The sequence below is a fragment of the Kogia breviceps genome, chromosome 7 (assembly GCF_026419965.1).
Source record: "Kogia breviceps isolate mKogBre1 chromosome 7, mKogBre1 haplotype 1, whole genome shotgun sequence".
Taxonomy (NCBI): Eukaryota; Metazoa; Chordata; class Mammalia; order Artiodactyla; family Physeteridae; genus Kogia; species Kogia breviceps.
In genome coordinates this window covers 100,669,835-100,686,520 of record NC_081316.1, presented here as the reverse complement: position 1 = coordinate 100,686,520, position 16,686 = coordinate 100,669,835, and the positions used below count along the sequence as shown (strand labels likewise).

The following is a 16,686-nucleotide window of genomic DNA, read 5'->3' as shown; positions in this document are numbered from 1 at the left end:
TTTTTTATTTTTATTTTTGTGTGTGTGTGTGTGTGTGTTACACGGGCCTCTCACTGTTGTGGCCTCTCCCGTTGTGGAGCACAGGCTCCGGACGTGCAGGCTCAGCGGCCATGGCTCACGGGCCCAGCCGCTCTGCGGCATGTGGGATCTTCTCGGACCGCGTCCCCTGCATCGGCAGGCGGACTCTCAACCACTGCGCCACCAGGGAAGCCCTGGCTGTGGCTTTTATCATGAATTCACTGGCACTTCTGTGAACACCAGGTTGACCTCTGTCATGGGCTGAATCTGGTCCTTTCCCACCCTAATTCGTGTGTTGAAGTCCTAACCCTAGTACCTCAGAAAATAACTTTGGAGAGAGAATCTTTATAAAAGGTAATTAAGGTAAAATCAGGTCATATAGGTGACCCCTAATCCTGTATGACTGGTGCTCTTATAAGAAGAGGAGATTAGAGGGAATTCCCTGGTGGTCCAGTGGTTAGGACTCCATGTTTCCAATGCAGGGGGCCTGGGTTCGATCCCCAGTCCGGGAATAAGATCCCACAAGCCTTGTGGCACGGCCAAAGGAAAAAAATGAAGAGGAGATCAGAGAAAAGACCATGTGAAGACAAAGAAGGGAAGGCATGCAAGCGAAGGAGAGAGGCCCTCAGAAAAAAAATAACTCTACTGATACCTTGATCTTCAACTTCTAGCCTCCAGAAGTATGAGAAAATAAATTTCTGTTGTTTAAACCACCCAGTCTGTGGTACTTTGTTATGGCAGCTCTAGCAAGCAAATGAAACCTCCTCCAGACATAGCAGAGAAGATTTACAGAAGGGCCAAGAGAGCAGTAGATTAGATGACCCCATTTTGACCAGCTTCTTCACGGGCTCTCCAGATTGGTGGTATCCCTCTGGCTTTTCTAGTTCTTTCTTCTTCAGGCAGCCACCAATTTCATCTTGTTTTGGTGGTTGGCCAAATAGCCACTGTTATTGGTGGCTAATAAATAAAACATTTCAACTTTTTTTTTCCTTTTTATGAAAACCTTATGATATGAGCTTCAGAATCTCACTGTCACCCAGCGTGGCTGGTCCTGCCCACTGGAAGCTCACGTTCTATGGGGGAGAAAGTCATGGAGCTCATTTCACTGCAGCATGGTAGGTGTGTGCTAGTGGTCAGCAGAGGGGACCAAAGAGGAAGACAATTCGAGCCTGCCTCGGGAAGTCCTGGAAGGCTTCCTGGAGGTGATGGCAGAGCTGGAAGTCTGTTACTTCTGTGAAGGTAGGAACTTGGTCTTGTTCACCTGCCTTTACCCGTGGAATCTGACACAGTTCTTTGCATATAGTAAGTGCTCATCTGGTGTGTTGGGTGAATGACCCTCTTGAAGTCCCTTCCAGCTTTATGAGTCTATGATTCTGTGATCTCAGAAGCCCACAGCAGTGAGATGGTGGAGGGTGCTACTGGCAGACAGCATGAGGAGTAAACAGAGACGGGGGTTTGTAGTATGCAAAGTCACTTATGAGCAGTTAAACTGGGAGGAGGGAGGAGAGCATAATGGCATCCTTCCCATCTCGGTGTCTCTGGGAGAGTCCTCAGGCATAACAGCAGGAACCCAGCCAGTGCACCCTGCCCCACGTGCATGATCAGAAGCGATGTCTCACTCTCCACAAAGCAAAGGTTGGTCAAGCCCCTCACAGCTGTTTCCCACAGAGAGGAAAGCCCCTAAGTTCCCAGGCAGTGTAAACTGAGCGTGTGTTTATAAAATACGCCCCAGGGCCCAAGAACATGACAACGCCTCAGACACACAAACTGGCAGCTGGTGCAGCAGGGATTCAAGATGCTTGGGAGCGGGGAGGAGGGTGTGGGAGATAGGATGGTTGAATGCCAAATCAGCGTGGCTCTCTTCTGGGGGACACCCAAACGGATCTAAAGCCGAAGCTCGAAAAATAACAAACATCCAAGCCCTTTGAAACCAAACTGTGCCCAGACGTCTTTATTTATTTATTTTTTTTTTTTTTAACATCTTTATTTGAGTATAACTGTTTTACAATAGTGGGTTAGTTTCTCCTTTACAACAAAGTGAATCAGTTATACATATACATATGTTCCCATAACTCTTCCCTCTTGCATCACCCTCCCTCCCACCATCCCTATCCCACCCCTCTAGGTGGTCTCTAAGTACAGAGGTGAACTCCCTGTGCTATGCTGTAGCTTCCCACTAGCTATCTAATTTACATTTGGTAGTGTGTATATGTCCCTGCCACTCTCTCACATCGTCACAGCTTACCCTTCCCCCTCCCCATATCCTCAAGTCCATGCTCTAGTAGGTCTGTGTTTTATTCCCTCCTACCACTAATCTCTTCATGACATTTTTTTTTTTTTTAGATTCCATATATATGTGTTAGCATACGGTATTTGTTTTTGTCCTTCTGACTTACTTCACTCTGTATGACAGATTCCAGGTCTATCCACCTCATTACAAATAACTCAGTTTCATTTCTTTTTATGGCTGAGTAATATTCCATTGTATATATGTGCCACATCTTCCTTATCCATTCATCTGTTGATGGACACTTAGGTTGCTTCCATGTCCTGGCTATCGTAAATAGAGCTGCAATAAACATTTTGGTACATGACTCTTTTTGAATTATGGTTTTCTCAGGGTATATGCCCAGTAGTGGGATTGCTGGGTCATATGGTAGTTCTATTTGTAGTTTTTTAAGGAACCTCCATACTGTTCTCCATAGTGGCTGTATCATTTTACATTCCCACCAGCAGTGCAGACGTCTTTAAAAACCGAGTGGTGGACCCACAGACAGTGCTCTGAGGGAGTGGGTGCAGACCGCCCGGCACCCAAAGAATTAGAGGCAGCTTCTGTTCCCTGTCTGAGGGCTCCAGGAGTTTTGATGAAAAGCCTTTCTGCCTGGCTGTTGCAAGATGGAACAGAAAGAGCCCACTGCAGGGAGGACAGGAGACTGAGGAGGGCTGTCCCCCTCCCTGAGCTGTTTTGTTTCACGCTGAGCTGAGCTCACCTGGGCGATGACCTTGTGACAAGAATACCCGGCCGAGTCCAGATCAGCAAAGAGAGGACAGGAAGAGGAAGAGGAAGAGAAGCAGAGGCAGCCATGTGAAGCAGTGATTGGCAAAAACCTAGTCACAGATGCTGGTTAACATCATTTTTAATCCTTCAACCAGAGTTGATAAAATCGGATATGGACAAGTCCTTGTAGTTAATCTCTCAATCTGTAAAAAAGCTGGTCCAGATCCAGGGGCATAAGACAGAGGCGTTGGAGTCACCAAATTCTGCCTAAAATATAGGCCCATCCTGAGGCTGCGCTGGGGCCTGAGCCCCTCAAGTTTAAGCTAACATATGGCACCGTGTGCACACCCACATCCTCAAGGGTTCGCTGGGACTTGGGAAGTGCTGGGGGACCCGCATCCTCAAACATCTACTTTAAGAGAATTCACTGCAGGCCCAGTGAGGCTACCGATCTGGGGGAAAACAATGATAATAGTAATAAAAATAATAAGGATGAGTATTATTTATTGAGTGTTTGATCTGCTCGGGTGCCGTGCTAGGCATCGCAGCATCTCATTTAGTCCTGTCAAGACGATTATTATCCCCTTTCTACATTTAAGAAAACGAGGCTCAGAGAAGTCAAATGACTTTCTCAAGGTCACACAGTACATGGTGGAGCCAGAATGCAAATCCAGGGGCTCTAACCCCAAAGTCTGTGAGTCAGTGTGAGTTGTAAATGGGCAGAGACCTTCTGTTCCTTCTAGGGGTTCCAGGCTATGCTGGGAGGAGGCATGGATATTGAACGAGAATCAACCTGGAATCAATCTGAATCAATCTGGATCTATCTGAAGTACACCAAATTATTCCTTTCCATTGGCGTGACTGACAACTTCTCAAATCTGTTCTTCTGACCTGACCTCAGGAAGCCAGAGTCCCTTGAAGTCTGGGGTATGTATGTCTGGGGACCCCAAGTGAGGGGGACACCTTACCTGGGAATAAATGTATAAATATTTAATATATTATATATTTAATATTTATATATTTAATATTTATGTAATATAAATATTATAAACAAGTATAACCAAGAAGAGGTCAGAGAGAGAGGGAGACTCGGTTGTTTATATCCAAGGGCCAGAAGACCCTATAGACTTAGTCTCTCCAACCCCATTCCCACAGCCAGGCTACCCCGTCAGGACCACCCGAGCTTTCCCTTCCGCACACCCTCCGAGCCCTTCTCGCTTAACAGCTAGATGTCCTAGGTTGCCTGGAATCAAAAATGTCCTGAAACTTAACAAAGGAGCTGCCAGATTCCATTGTATTTCTAACCTCTGGGCCTCCCCTCCTTTACCTGCCCCCCCGCCCCCCCATCACCCCACCACCACCCCAGCCCTCAGGACTGCCACATCCTCCCCTTCCAGCTCTGTGACCTGATCGACTTCCTTTCTGGAAGCCAGCTTCTCTTTCTTGTTTAGTGAGGTTGTGTTCTGGGAAGCTGTTGGGCTGCCCATTTGTGGAGGACATCCCCAGGCCATACGGGGCCACAAGCCACATTCCCTCCTCAACCCCTATTCTTCACTCTGGGAGATACATAAGAAATCTCAATCTCTCTCTCTCTTCTCAGACTGACCTCTGGGATGTAAGGTCAGGAGGGCAAGATTCTTTTTATTTATTTAGTTATTGAATTTTATTTTATTTATTTATTTTTATACAGCAGGTTCTTATTAGTTACCTATTTTATACCTATCAGTGTATATATGTCAATCCCAACCCCCCAGTTCATCACACCCCCCTCCCTTTCCCCCCTTGGTGTCCATACATTTGTTCTCTACGTCTGTGTCTCTATTTCTGCCTTGCAAACCGGTTCATCTGTACTATGTTAGGAGGGCAAGATTCTTTTTAAACTAAGGGAGAATCTCTGATAATTCTTTTACCCTCTATCCTTTCAAGTCCTCTACACAGTGCTATCTTCTATGTTCTCTCTCTCTGACTTCTCAGGAAACATTAGCCTCAAAGTGACTGGTATTACTAGCTGTCAGCTTATAAAACAAGGGGTCTAAAGTGGAATGAAGGAGAAGGAGAACCCCTGGAGGAGGAGGGAGCGATCACAATTACATTTCCCTGCTGTGGCGCTGGCAGAGCACGCTGAGAATCAGCAAACCAGTCCCAGGGTTTGTACTGAGCAGGGCTAGTTCTGCACTCTGCACAGGGTGAGGCCAGCGGTCACCATCTCTGCTTCCAGCTGTGTTCCAGAGGACTTAGTCCCTCTCTTAGGGCACCTTGCAACTGAAATCCCAGCCCAGAGCCAAGGGTTTGTGGGCATAGCCATTTATTCTTTTTAGCTGTTTCTCTCTCTCCAAGGATATATGAGTTTGTATTCTCCTTCAGTCTTTCCAGAGCAGTCTGCTCGCCTCTTCCCAGGCCCCCCGAAGACCCCCACTATTTGTTCTCTTTTAAGTACTCATCTCCCCCGACCCCTTAGAGCCAGGAAGGTGGCGGCACCTCCGCAGCGTCAGCTTTGAGGCTCCCTCTGTGAGGTACCCAGTTGGCAGCCTATGCAAATCAGTTTTTTTTTCCTGGAGATCTTCCGAGAAGAAAGGGAAGCTCAGAGACATTGATCTTGTCCTGTGTTCTGGGAAGCTGCGTTTTTCTTCGCTGCTGCTTTCAAGCGACCTGGATCTCATTACAGATATTGAAATGGGGCGTGATTCTCAGGAGGCACCTGAGAAATGGGAACTTGTCTTGCTTGTTGCCTTTGAGGGTCGGTGGGGGAGAACCACAAGCCTGTCCAGATCTTATCTCCTCAGAAAGGGGCAGGAAAACAGCACAGCAAAACAGCTGCCAGCCGAGAACACCACCTAGCGTCTTTACACCACACACCCACGTGTGGTGAAGTTGCCGTTTCCCATGGAGATGAAAGTGAAGAGTGTGGCACGGCAGGGGTTCCCTGAGCCCCGGATGAGGAGGGGCCGGTCCGGGGACACCGACTCACTTAGCAATCAGGACCCATCACCTCCACCTGTCGGCTCTCCCTGGAGAGACCTGGGAGAGGCTGGGCTGCTTTTGCTCTCTAGAAGGGGCAATCCATCGCTCCACGCGTATTAAATACACACTGTGTATCTGCCTTGTGGTCTGGGGAATCCAATTAAATACAAGACAGTCTTGGCCCACGGGGAACTTAGTGACAAGCCGGTGGGGAGACCAATCACAAATAAAGGAAAAGTTAAATAACATACAACACACACACGCACACAGAGAAATCACACACAAGAGCGGTTGCAAGTGGTACATGACTAATTGGCAAATTAAAGACATGTTCATTCTCGCTTTGCTCCCACACTGACATTTTGCTGAAGAACGGAAGAGAAGGAGGGTGCAGTACTGCAGCTAGCTGCGCTGGCGGAGGGGAGGAGGGGGTGCTCCCAAGTGTGGCAGCAGGTCATGGCTGGAGCTACCTCCACGGTCCCCTGTTGCACTGTCGGAAGGACTTGTTTTCCGAAATGGATTTGGGGCCAAGTTTGCCGTGCTCTCAGAGGCCCTGGCCGCGTCTCCTGACATCAGTCATACCCGCTCGCATCTGCCCTCTTTCTTTCCATCCCTGCTGCAGGGGCCTTTCTCCACTGTCCACTGCAACACACTTTAACACCTCCCAGCAGCCACTTCTCTGTTCATGTCTTGGCTAGGCTACTCTTAGACCCTTAGGATGGATTTCCATCAAATTATTCATAGAAATGCATTGAATTTGAAGGAAATTGGTTTGGGAACAAATCCCAGCTCTGCACTCATTAGGCATGTGGCTGTGACTGTGGCTCTCAATTTCCCCATCTGTAAAGTGGGTACAAAAACGATACCTTTATTATATTATTATTATGAGGATCAAAAGGGGTCATGAACGTGAAATGCCTGGTGTGTGTTTGAAGTTTCTTGCTGTGGGGAAATTCACCTCAGTCTATGCTAAAGCAGTGCTTCTCAAACGGGCATGTGCGTTCATCACCTGGGGATCTTGTTAAAAACGCAGATTCTGATTCAGTAGAAGTCAGTGGGGCTTGAAATTCTACATTTCTGGTAAGTTCCCCATTGACGCAGATGCTGCTGGTCCAGGGATCACACTGAGTAGCAAAGGTACTAAAGGACTTTATGGTCAGAATCCTGCATTTCCAGGATTTCCTTGTGTGTCCACTGCTTAACACTGACTCATGCCTTCTCTGTATTTAGAACGTCCTGCCTCGTCATTCTAGTCTCTGTTTTGCCCCACCCCTGTTCCTGACCTTCTTGGCACTTTGACCCCTTTGGCCTCTGACTCTACACTTCTCTCTGCTAGACTTTGCCCCCTAGAGCGGCATTGCTCACACAGACACCCCTCTTTAATGTTTCTGGCTTCATCTCACAAAGGTCTCTTACAATTTGCCAGAGGTCACCTTTGGCTAAAACCCATCCCATTTCCCTTTTCCCCTGGACCGTTAGGAAGCTCACAGTTAAGTTTAAGGTGAGTTTTAGCAGAGTCCTCTCCCCAAGTTTCCTGATAAAGTTAGTTTTTTTCCCACGTGCCATGCTTCATCCTTCTCTTCTTTTATGATTTGTTTCTTAAATAATTTATTTCTTGTTTTGTTGTATATGTTGCCATTTGCTAGCAGAGTGATCTTGGATAAGTCACTTCACCTCCCTGGGATTCAGTTTTCTCCCCTATGAAGTGGGGATAATAATAGTACCTACCTCATAAAATTTGGGGGTTGATTAAATGAGGTAGTATCTGTAGAGTCCTTAGAAGAGTGCTTGGCACATGTTAAGCACCACATGAGTGTTATTTATTGTTGTTGTTATTTTATAAAGTACTTCAAATCCTTTGGAAAGCAAGATGGGTACAATTGTCACCACCATCATCATTACCATCCTCATCATCAGCATCATCAGAAAAACCATGCTGACATTAAAGTGTTATACAATAGACCACAAAATTATGATATTATCCTGGAGTACTTGAGTTATGGGACAACTTTGTGGTTTTTTTTGCGGTACACAGGCCTTTCATTGTTGTGGCCTCTCCCGTTGCAGAGCACAGGCTCTGGACGCGCAGGCTCAGCGGCCATGTCTCACGGGCCCAACCGCTCCACGGCATGTGGGACCTTCCCGGACTGGGGCACGAACCCGTGTACCCTGCATCGGTAGGTGGACTCTCAACCACTGCACCACCAGAGAAGCCCGGAACAACTTTTAAACTAGAAAGAAATAAATTTAGAACAAGTTAAATAACTTGTTTATAGTAACTATCTCTTATATTCTAAAATCAGGTAGTTCCAAGATGGGTTGTAATGGAATGGAATTTGTCCTCCCCAGCTGTGTGCCTTTAAACAAGCGCAGTCCATCCATGTACCATAGAACCTCTGCAGCACAGAGTGGGCTTTGAGCATTGCAGTCATGTCTGGAGCAATTTTCTTGGACCTGTTCACTTCTCTTTTGCCCTTGCTCTAGCATTCTAGTCCATTCCAGCTCCTGACTCTTGGGCTCACCTTTCTCACCTGGCCCAACTCATCTCTTAAACCTAAGGACTGGATTCAGCGGAACCGATTTGATCCTGTTGCCTTCTCTGGCTTATGGCATTTCTGTCTGCTTCTGGAAATCAACCTGTTGGCTTCCACTCAAGCTCCTAGGATTTTATTAGATGGTTATCTGGGGTTCTTTCCATGCTTTCTCCTTACCCTCATGCTTCCCTGATTCATTCACTCAGTGAAATTTATTTTATGTCTCTTCTATGCCAATCACTGATATAAGTCACTACGGAAGGTAGAAGTAAACAAAGTTCTGGCTCCCATAGAGCTTTAGTTGGGGGAGAGAAAAAAATGAACAAATTAATGCATACTGCGTACTCTATGTCCTTGCTACTCAAAGTGTAGTCCATGGGCCACGTTAGGTTGGAAACAGTCTCTAGAAAATCAAGTAGACATATTGAGGAGGCAGTTGCTTTCATGAGTTCAGATTTATGAGAGACTTTTATTGGACTGTAATGATCATCTCTTCCAACCACCTCATTTCACAGATGAACGAGATGAGTTGTGTGATGTGAACAGGCCTTGACCAAGGGCACACAATTAGTTGGTTGTAGAGCTTATTTTTGGTCTTTTCTACTCATGACACCCCATCTTTTCTCACATGGTGTCTAGGTCAATGAATTGGTTTATTTAGGGGAATTCCCAAACCTTGTGGGGTTGTGGAAGTATAAGAAAGGCCATCTCTGATATTTCCTGTCAAAGCTTCATTTCTAAATCAGAAGGCTCATGGGTTGACTGCCACGAGACAATTCTTGAATCTCTAATCACATCAGTCCTAAACAAGGAACACTTAGGGGTGAACGGCAGTGACGGTGCAAGTTCTTTTCTAAGACACTTAAAGAGGGCTCTGGGCAAACTGAGATTAACCAAGGGTTTCAGAGAGATTCATAGATTCATATCCAAATAGGGAAATTGAGGCTTAGAGAAGTTAAGTGACTAATCAACATCCCACTGCAGGTTAGCAGCAGGCCCAAGCCCAGAGCTAAGTCTCTTGAATCACAGTGCAAAGTTGAAGATCTGGAGTTGGAAGATCTATGTTTGCCTCCCATCATTTCCATTACCCAAGTCCCTTACCTTCCCCCATAGACCTCAGGTTCTTCATTTGTAAAAGGAGGCGGGGATTGATCAAATGAAATGATTTACATAAGATTGTTTTATGAAACTGCTTTTTTCCTACCATAACATACAGCATTTCTTATGCCAAAACCATCCAAAAGAGAGGAAATAATCATAATCCAAACTGCATCGGCATTAGGAAGAGGACACTGACACAGGAGAGATGCACGAACCTCACTAACGTATCTAGTCAACTCCTTTTTCAGCTCCCTTCATCTCCTAAAGGGATGATTTTTAAAACGTACTGTTTTCCATCACCTCTTCCATCACTCTCAGAGAAAACATTGGCTGATGAATGACAGTTCCTTCAATCTCCTGTAACTACAGCTAACAAACGTCTGCATAAACCTTCATTTCCACCTTTTCCTGTTTCTGAAATGGCATTATCCTGCTTCTTCCCTTGGTTAACTCCAATTTCCACGTATCCTTCACAACTCAACTCAGAGGTCATGACACCCATCCTTATCCACCCTCCCTTGGCTAATTGGTACCCCTCTTCTGTTCTCCAAGAGCACCCTCTCTGAGCATGAGTCCCATTGTCTTACATATTTGTTTACTTGAAAACTTCCCTCACTAGAATGTAGGGATTCCATTTACCTCTCTATCTACCTAGTGCCTGGCACATATATGTTCTCAATAAATGCGTTTTTGGGTAAATGAATGCATGGGTAATGCTTATTTGGGTTGCCCTGAAGATGACTTCATCAGCTTCTATTTTATCATCCCTGGTGGGTTTGAATGTCCTGGTGAGAGAAGAGTCTCCAGGTTGCCCAGGCTCTGTTTGCACCAGACTCAGGCAGAAATAAATGAAAGCAGAGGTGCTCTCTTTTGACTATGCCTCACTGTGTACCCGTGCCCTGTGTCTGAAATCCTCTCTGGATGGTGGAGGTGAGGATGTTGAGGATGGCTTCTGGAGGAGGCAGGTCTGGCCTGGCCAGGAGTTAGAAGCGCCTGGTTCTAAACGTACAGACACTAAGGGGGGAAAGTGGGGGGTGGTGGGATGAATTGGGAGATAGGGATTGACATATATACACTAATATATATAAAATTGAAAACTAATAAGAACCTGCTGTATAAAAAATAAATAAATAAAAATTTTTAAAAAGATTATAGGGCTTCCCTGGTGGCGCAGTGGTTGAGAGTCTGCCTGCTGATGCAGGGGACATGGGTTTGTGCCTCGGTCTGGGAAGATCCCACATGCCGCGGAGCAGCTGGGCCCGTGAGCCACTACTACGGAACCTGAGCATCCGGATCCTGTGCTCCTCTCACAACAGTGAGAGGCCTGCGTACCGGAAAAAAAAAAAAAAAAAAGATTATAAGTTGAAAAAGAGGAAAAGAAGCTCCTGGTTCTCCCAGCCGTAAGCCTGCTCCTCCTCTTTCTTCTGCTGGGAACCTTCCCTGGGGAACTGCAGCAGCCTCTGTCCTCCAAGACTCTCTTCCCAGGGCCAGTGAGTCAGGCTCTGAGTAGGTCATGGTAATTGGTATCAGTGATTGGTATTGAAGCAACCAAGAGACAAAAGACAGCAGGGGATGTAGGAGAGACAGATGAGAAGGGGGTGGGGGTGGCTTCTTGCCTCCTACCACTCTGTCAATCAAGTGTGGTCCCAGGTCCAGTGACTCTGCACGTCCATTTCCATGTGTCTTCCGGGACATCCATCTGGTGTACAACATGAACTTGGAGGCTTTGGATGGGGAGGGTTGAGTATTATGTGAGCCCAGCTTCAATAAAAGTGAGACCTGCAGTTTGTGTGTGGGGAGCTTTTAGCAAAGTTTCACTTGCGCTGAAAGAGCCCCTTTGCCCCAGCACTGTTCTCTGGCTGTAGAGGCCTCCATGTCCCTTTCCATCCTAATTCCCACACACTACACTTTTCCTGCCTTCTGACCTGCATCAAAAGTCACGTGTCCTGAGGAATAAGCCAATAACTTAGTAAGGTTAACAACTTGAACTCTGGAGGCAGTCTGACCCTGGTGTGACTCCTGGCCCCGCCACGGACTGCTATGCAAGTTACTTATCTGCTCTGAAGATTAGTGTTCTCATCCAAAATGTGGCAAATATTATCCACTCATGGAATTTTCTGAGGATTATATTAGATAATACTCATAAAGGACGTAGTATATTTTGAGCTCTTAACAAATAGTCATTATTATGTTATTTTATAACTATATCTGTCTCAGATATACCTTGTCAGAAATGATCACTCTTTCCTTGCTGTTACTACAGAACATTGTAACAATAATACATATTTATTTTGAGAATAGTGTATGTAATAATATGCTATATGTAGGCTATATGCTCTATAGTAGGTGCCTCCAACCCCTGGGCTGCAGTCCACTGCCTGTTAGGAACCTGGCCGCACAGCAGGGGGTGAGCAGTGGGCAAGAGAGCGAAGCTTCATCTGCTGCTCCCCATCACTCCCCGTCACTCCCCGTCGCTCCCCATCGCTCCCTGTCGCTCCCCATCACTCACATTATTGCCTGAACCATCCCCCCACCACTCTCATTACCACCTGAACCATTCCACAACCCCCCACAATTTTTCTGTGGAAAAAATTGTCTTCCACGAAACTGGTCCCTGGTGCCAAAAAGGTTGGGGACCACTGCGCTATAGTATATGTAGAGTATATACTTATATGGTATAACTATATATAGTACATATGCTACATACTCTATGTAGTATATACTAAGTATATTTAATAATATATAAATATATAATATATGACAATAGGCAACTTTTATTAAATGCTTACTATGTGCAGACATTATTCTATGAGCTTTATATGTATTAATTCACTGAATCCTCTCAAGATAGGTATAATCGTTATCCAAATTTTATAAATGAGAAACTGAGGCACAGACGAGTCAAGCAACTTGCCTAAGGATATAAAGTTAGTAAGAGGAAAGGCAGCATTTGAAATGTGGCAGGTGGCTCCAGTATTAGAGTTTGCTGTATGTGGGCTGTGCACTCACTCCTGGTCTGTAAGTCTCACGGGTGCATTACCTGTTTCTGATTCATCTTTGTAACTTCCCCAGTGCTTTGCTCCAGGTTTGCATTGTTTTTGGATGCCTGTACAAAGGAGGTGCCATCAGCAAAAACACCAGCTCTTCAGTAGCTAACTGCCCGGGGAGGGAGGATGCTGGCTTCCTGGTGCTCAGGTGCCCACCACCCAGTGCCCAGGTGTCGAAGTCCTCCTGCTCATCCCTGGCAGCAGACAGCAGATTTTTTCCCCCAGGGAAAAGCACTTACAGTATGCAAGGCTTTCAATAATGGGGCAAAATGACCACCAAGCTAATTAGAACAAGAAAAATAAAGGTTCATTTTGCAGCTAGGGACCGTATTTGAGGAGTGAGCAGAGGTGAGATGTGGGGCACAAGCATGGATTTGATTATGTGGGGGTCAGTCAGCCAATAAAGAGAGATGATCCCAGGATTCTATTCAAGAGCAAAACCTATTCAGGCCAGCGGGGCCCTGCTGAGCCATCTGCCCCTGCCCCTCTCTAGGCCCATCAGGATCTGACCATCATCTGAAGACCACTCTCTGCACCATCATCGAAAGACAAAATGGTGTGGCAACCTGAGTGTAGTGTTAACAAGTCATTTAAGTGTCCTGATTTTATTTTATTTTTCTCTGAAGTGAAGATGATAATAAAATCTGTCTCATGAGTTTGTTGGGAGACAGTGAAATATCTTCATTGTGAAGAGCGGTAAAGATAACTCATGTCTGCAAAATGTTTTAATAATAATAAAAATAATAGCAATAATAACACCTAACCTATATACAGCACTTGCTATATGCCAGGAACTCTTCTAAGTGCTTTTGTATATTTAATCCTCACAACAATTTTATGAGATAAGTAGTATTATATCCATTTTACAGAAGAAAAACTGAGGCACAGAGAGGTTAAATCGATTGTCCAAAGTCACATAGCAGGTAAGTAGCACAGCTGGCATTCAAAGGCAGGCAATCTGGCTCCAAGTCTATGCTCTTAACCACCAAGTAAAGATGAATGTGAGTGTTTATAAAGTATGTCTTTATCCATCATCTCAGGTAATCCTCCCTGCTCCCCGTACAGGACAACTCATTGGCACAGGGGAGCTTGGGCAATTCCTGGCACTGAGCTGAATCTGCCTCTTGGATAAAGGTCTTGAGTCTGCTACAGATCCCAAACCTTGGGAAAGCTTGCCTGATGCTTGCAGAAAAATACCGAGGATCATCTTTGTTCTTATAGGTAGGACAGATAATCTGTCCAGACTCTCTGGATTCCCATTGTTCTGGCATCTCAGTGTCCATCAGACAGGAGCTGACCCTGGTTGAGTGGAGGTTCCTCAAGAGATCAGATATCAGATATTCACTGGGCACCTACACCATGCCCAGCACAGGCATGTATATATCCTGTATAAAGAAGCAGGATATGGTATCCATTTACAAAGAGTTAGCAGTCTAGTAGGAAAGATCAAACAGATGAAACAATAGGTTAATTAATAAACAAGGTAATACCATTAAGTAATAATGGGATAACATGAAATCGTTTGGTACTGAAAAAAAAGGCTGTGGGAGATGAATGGAACATGTTGCTAACTGTGTCCCATTCATCTCTTGGTCTTTTTCTCAAAAGTTTGTGTAGGACACTGTATGCAGCATGGGTACACCCGTCCTCCCTTCCCAGGGAAGAAAACAAAATTCCAGGTAGAAGAACATTCTTTTCCCAGCAGCTCATGCCATATTCACCAAGATGTGTCTTTGCCTTTTCCTATGTATTTTTCCATCAGAGATGGTAGAGAAGTTGATTTGAGATCTGTTACCCCTGTAATAACGGTCATAGTGACATCAGTAGAGGGGACTTGAGGTCAAAGGGTAAGTCAGAGTTGCCCTTCCCTCTCCTCCTTTCAAGGTGTGCTCTTACTTCCCCAGGAAACATGAAGCTCCTTCCTAACCCTGGAAATGTAGGGTGCTTCAGCCAGGGCACCATCTGAAATCTTTGGCGGGCTTCAGCCCTTTCTCTCCAAGCTCGGTGACTTTGGGCAAGTTGCTTTATCTCTTTCAGCTTTAGTTTTTCTCATCTGTACAATGGATATATAAACGTGAGTGTGCAGATTGGTTCAAGATGGTGGAGTAAAAGGACGTGTGCTCACTCCCTCTTGCAAGGACACTGGAATCACAACTAACTGCTGAACAATCATCTACAGGAAGACACTGGAATTCACCAAAAAAGATACCCCACATCAAAAGGCAAAGGGGAAGCCGCAGTGAGATGGTATGAGGAGCGCAATCACAATAAAATCAAGTCCCATAACTGCTGGGTGGGTGACTCACAAACTGGAGAACAATTATACCACAGAATTTCACCCACTGGAGCAAAGGTTGTGAGCCCCACGTCAGGTTTCCCAACCTGGGGGACCAGCAATGGGAGGAGGAATTCCCAGAGAATCAGATTTTGAAGGCTAGTGGGATTTGACTGCAGGACTTCTACAGGACTGGGGGAAACAGAGACTCTGCTCTTGGAGGACACACGCAAAGTAGTGTGTGTATCGGGATGCAGGGGAAGGAGTGGTGACCCCATAGGAGACAGAACCAGACCTACCTGCTAGTGTTGGAGGGTCTCCTGCAGAGGTGAGGGGTGGCTGTGGCTCACTTCAGGGACAGGGATGCTAGCAGCAGAAGTTCTGGGACGAACTCCATGGCATGAGCCTCCTGGAGTCTGCCATTAGCGCCACCAAAGAGCCTGTAGCCTGCAGTGCTGGGTTGCCTCAGGCCAAACCAACAACAGAGAGGGAACTCAGCCCCACCCATCAGCAGACAAGCGGATTAAAGTTTTACTGAGCTCTGCTCACCAGAGCAACAGCCAGCTCTACCCACCACCAGTCCCACCCATCAGGAGCTTGCACAAGCCTCTTAGATAGCCTCATCCACCAAAGGGCAGACAGCAGAAGCAAGAAGAAGTACAGACCTGCAGCATGTGGAACGAAAACCACATTCACATAAAGACGGACAAAATGAATAGGCAGAGGACTATGTACCAGATGAAAGAACAAGAAAAAAATCTCAGAAAAACAACTAAAGGAAGTGGAGATAGGCAACCTTCCAGAAAAAGAATTCAGAATAATGATAGTGAAGATGATCCAGGACCTCGAAAAAAGAATGTAGGCAAAGATGAAGAAGATGCAAGAAACCTATAACAAAGACCTAGAAGAATTAAAGAAAAGCACCTAGAAGAATTAAAAAACAAAAAAACGGTGATGAACAATATAATAACTGAAAAGAAAAATGCACTAGAAGGAATCAATAGCAGAATAACTGAGGCAGAAGAACGGATAAGTGAAGTGGAAGATAGAATGTTGGAATTCACTGCCATGGAACAGAATAAAGAAAAAAGAATGAAGAGAAATGAAGACAGCCTAAGAGACCTCTGCAACAACATTAAATGCATGAACATTTACATTATAGTGGTCCCAGAAGGAGAAGAGAGAGAGAGAGAGAAAGGACCTGAGAGAATATTTGAAGAGATTATAGTCAAAAACTTCCCTAACATGGGAAAGGAAATAGCCACCCAAGTCCAGGAAGTGCAGAGAGTCCCAGGCAGGATAAACCCAAGGAGAAACATGCTGAGACATATAGTAATCAAATTGGTAAAAATTAAAGACAAAGAAAAATTATTAAAAGCAAAAAGGGAAAAATGACAAATAACATACAAGGGAACTCCCATAAGGTTAACAGCAGATTTCTCAGCAGAAATTCTACAAGTCAGAAGGGAGTGGCATGATATATTTAAAATGATGAAAGGGAAGAACCTACAAACAAGATTACTCTACCCAGCAAGGATCTCATTCAGATTTGATGGAGAAATCAAAAGCTTTACAGACAAGCAAAAGCTAAGAGAATTCAGCACCACAAAACCAGCTCTACCACTAATGCTAAAGGAAATTTTCTAAGTGGGAAACACAAGAGAAGAAAAGGACCTATATAAAGAAACTCAAAACAATTAAGAAAATGGTAACAGAAATATACATATTGATAATTACCTTAAATTAGAATGG

At 45.3% G+C, this 16,686-nt stretch overlaps 1 non-coding gene across 1 annotated transcript; it reads left to right on the top strand.

The window, feature by feature from the left end:
• The first annotated feature begins 457 nt into the window (after window positions 1-457).
• Window positions 458-530, top strand: TRNAW-CCA (transfer RNA tryptophan (anticodon CCA)). Its single transcript has one exon. It is a non-coding gene; the product is annotated as a tRNA-Trp (tRNA).
• Window positions 531-16,686: the final 16,156 nt, after the last annotated feature.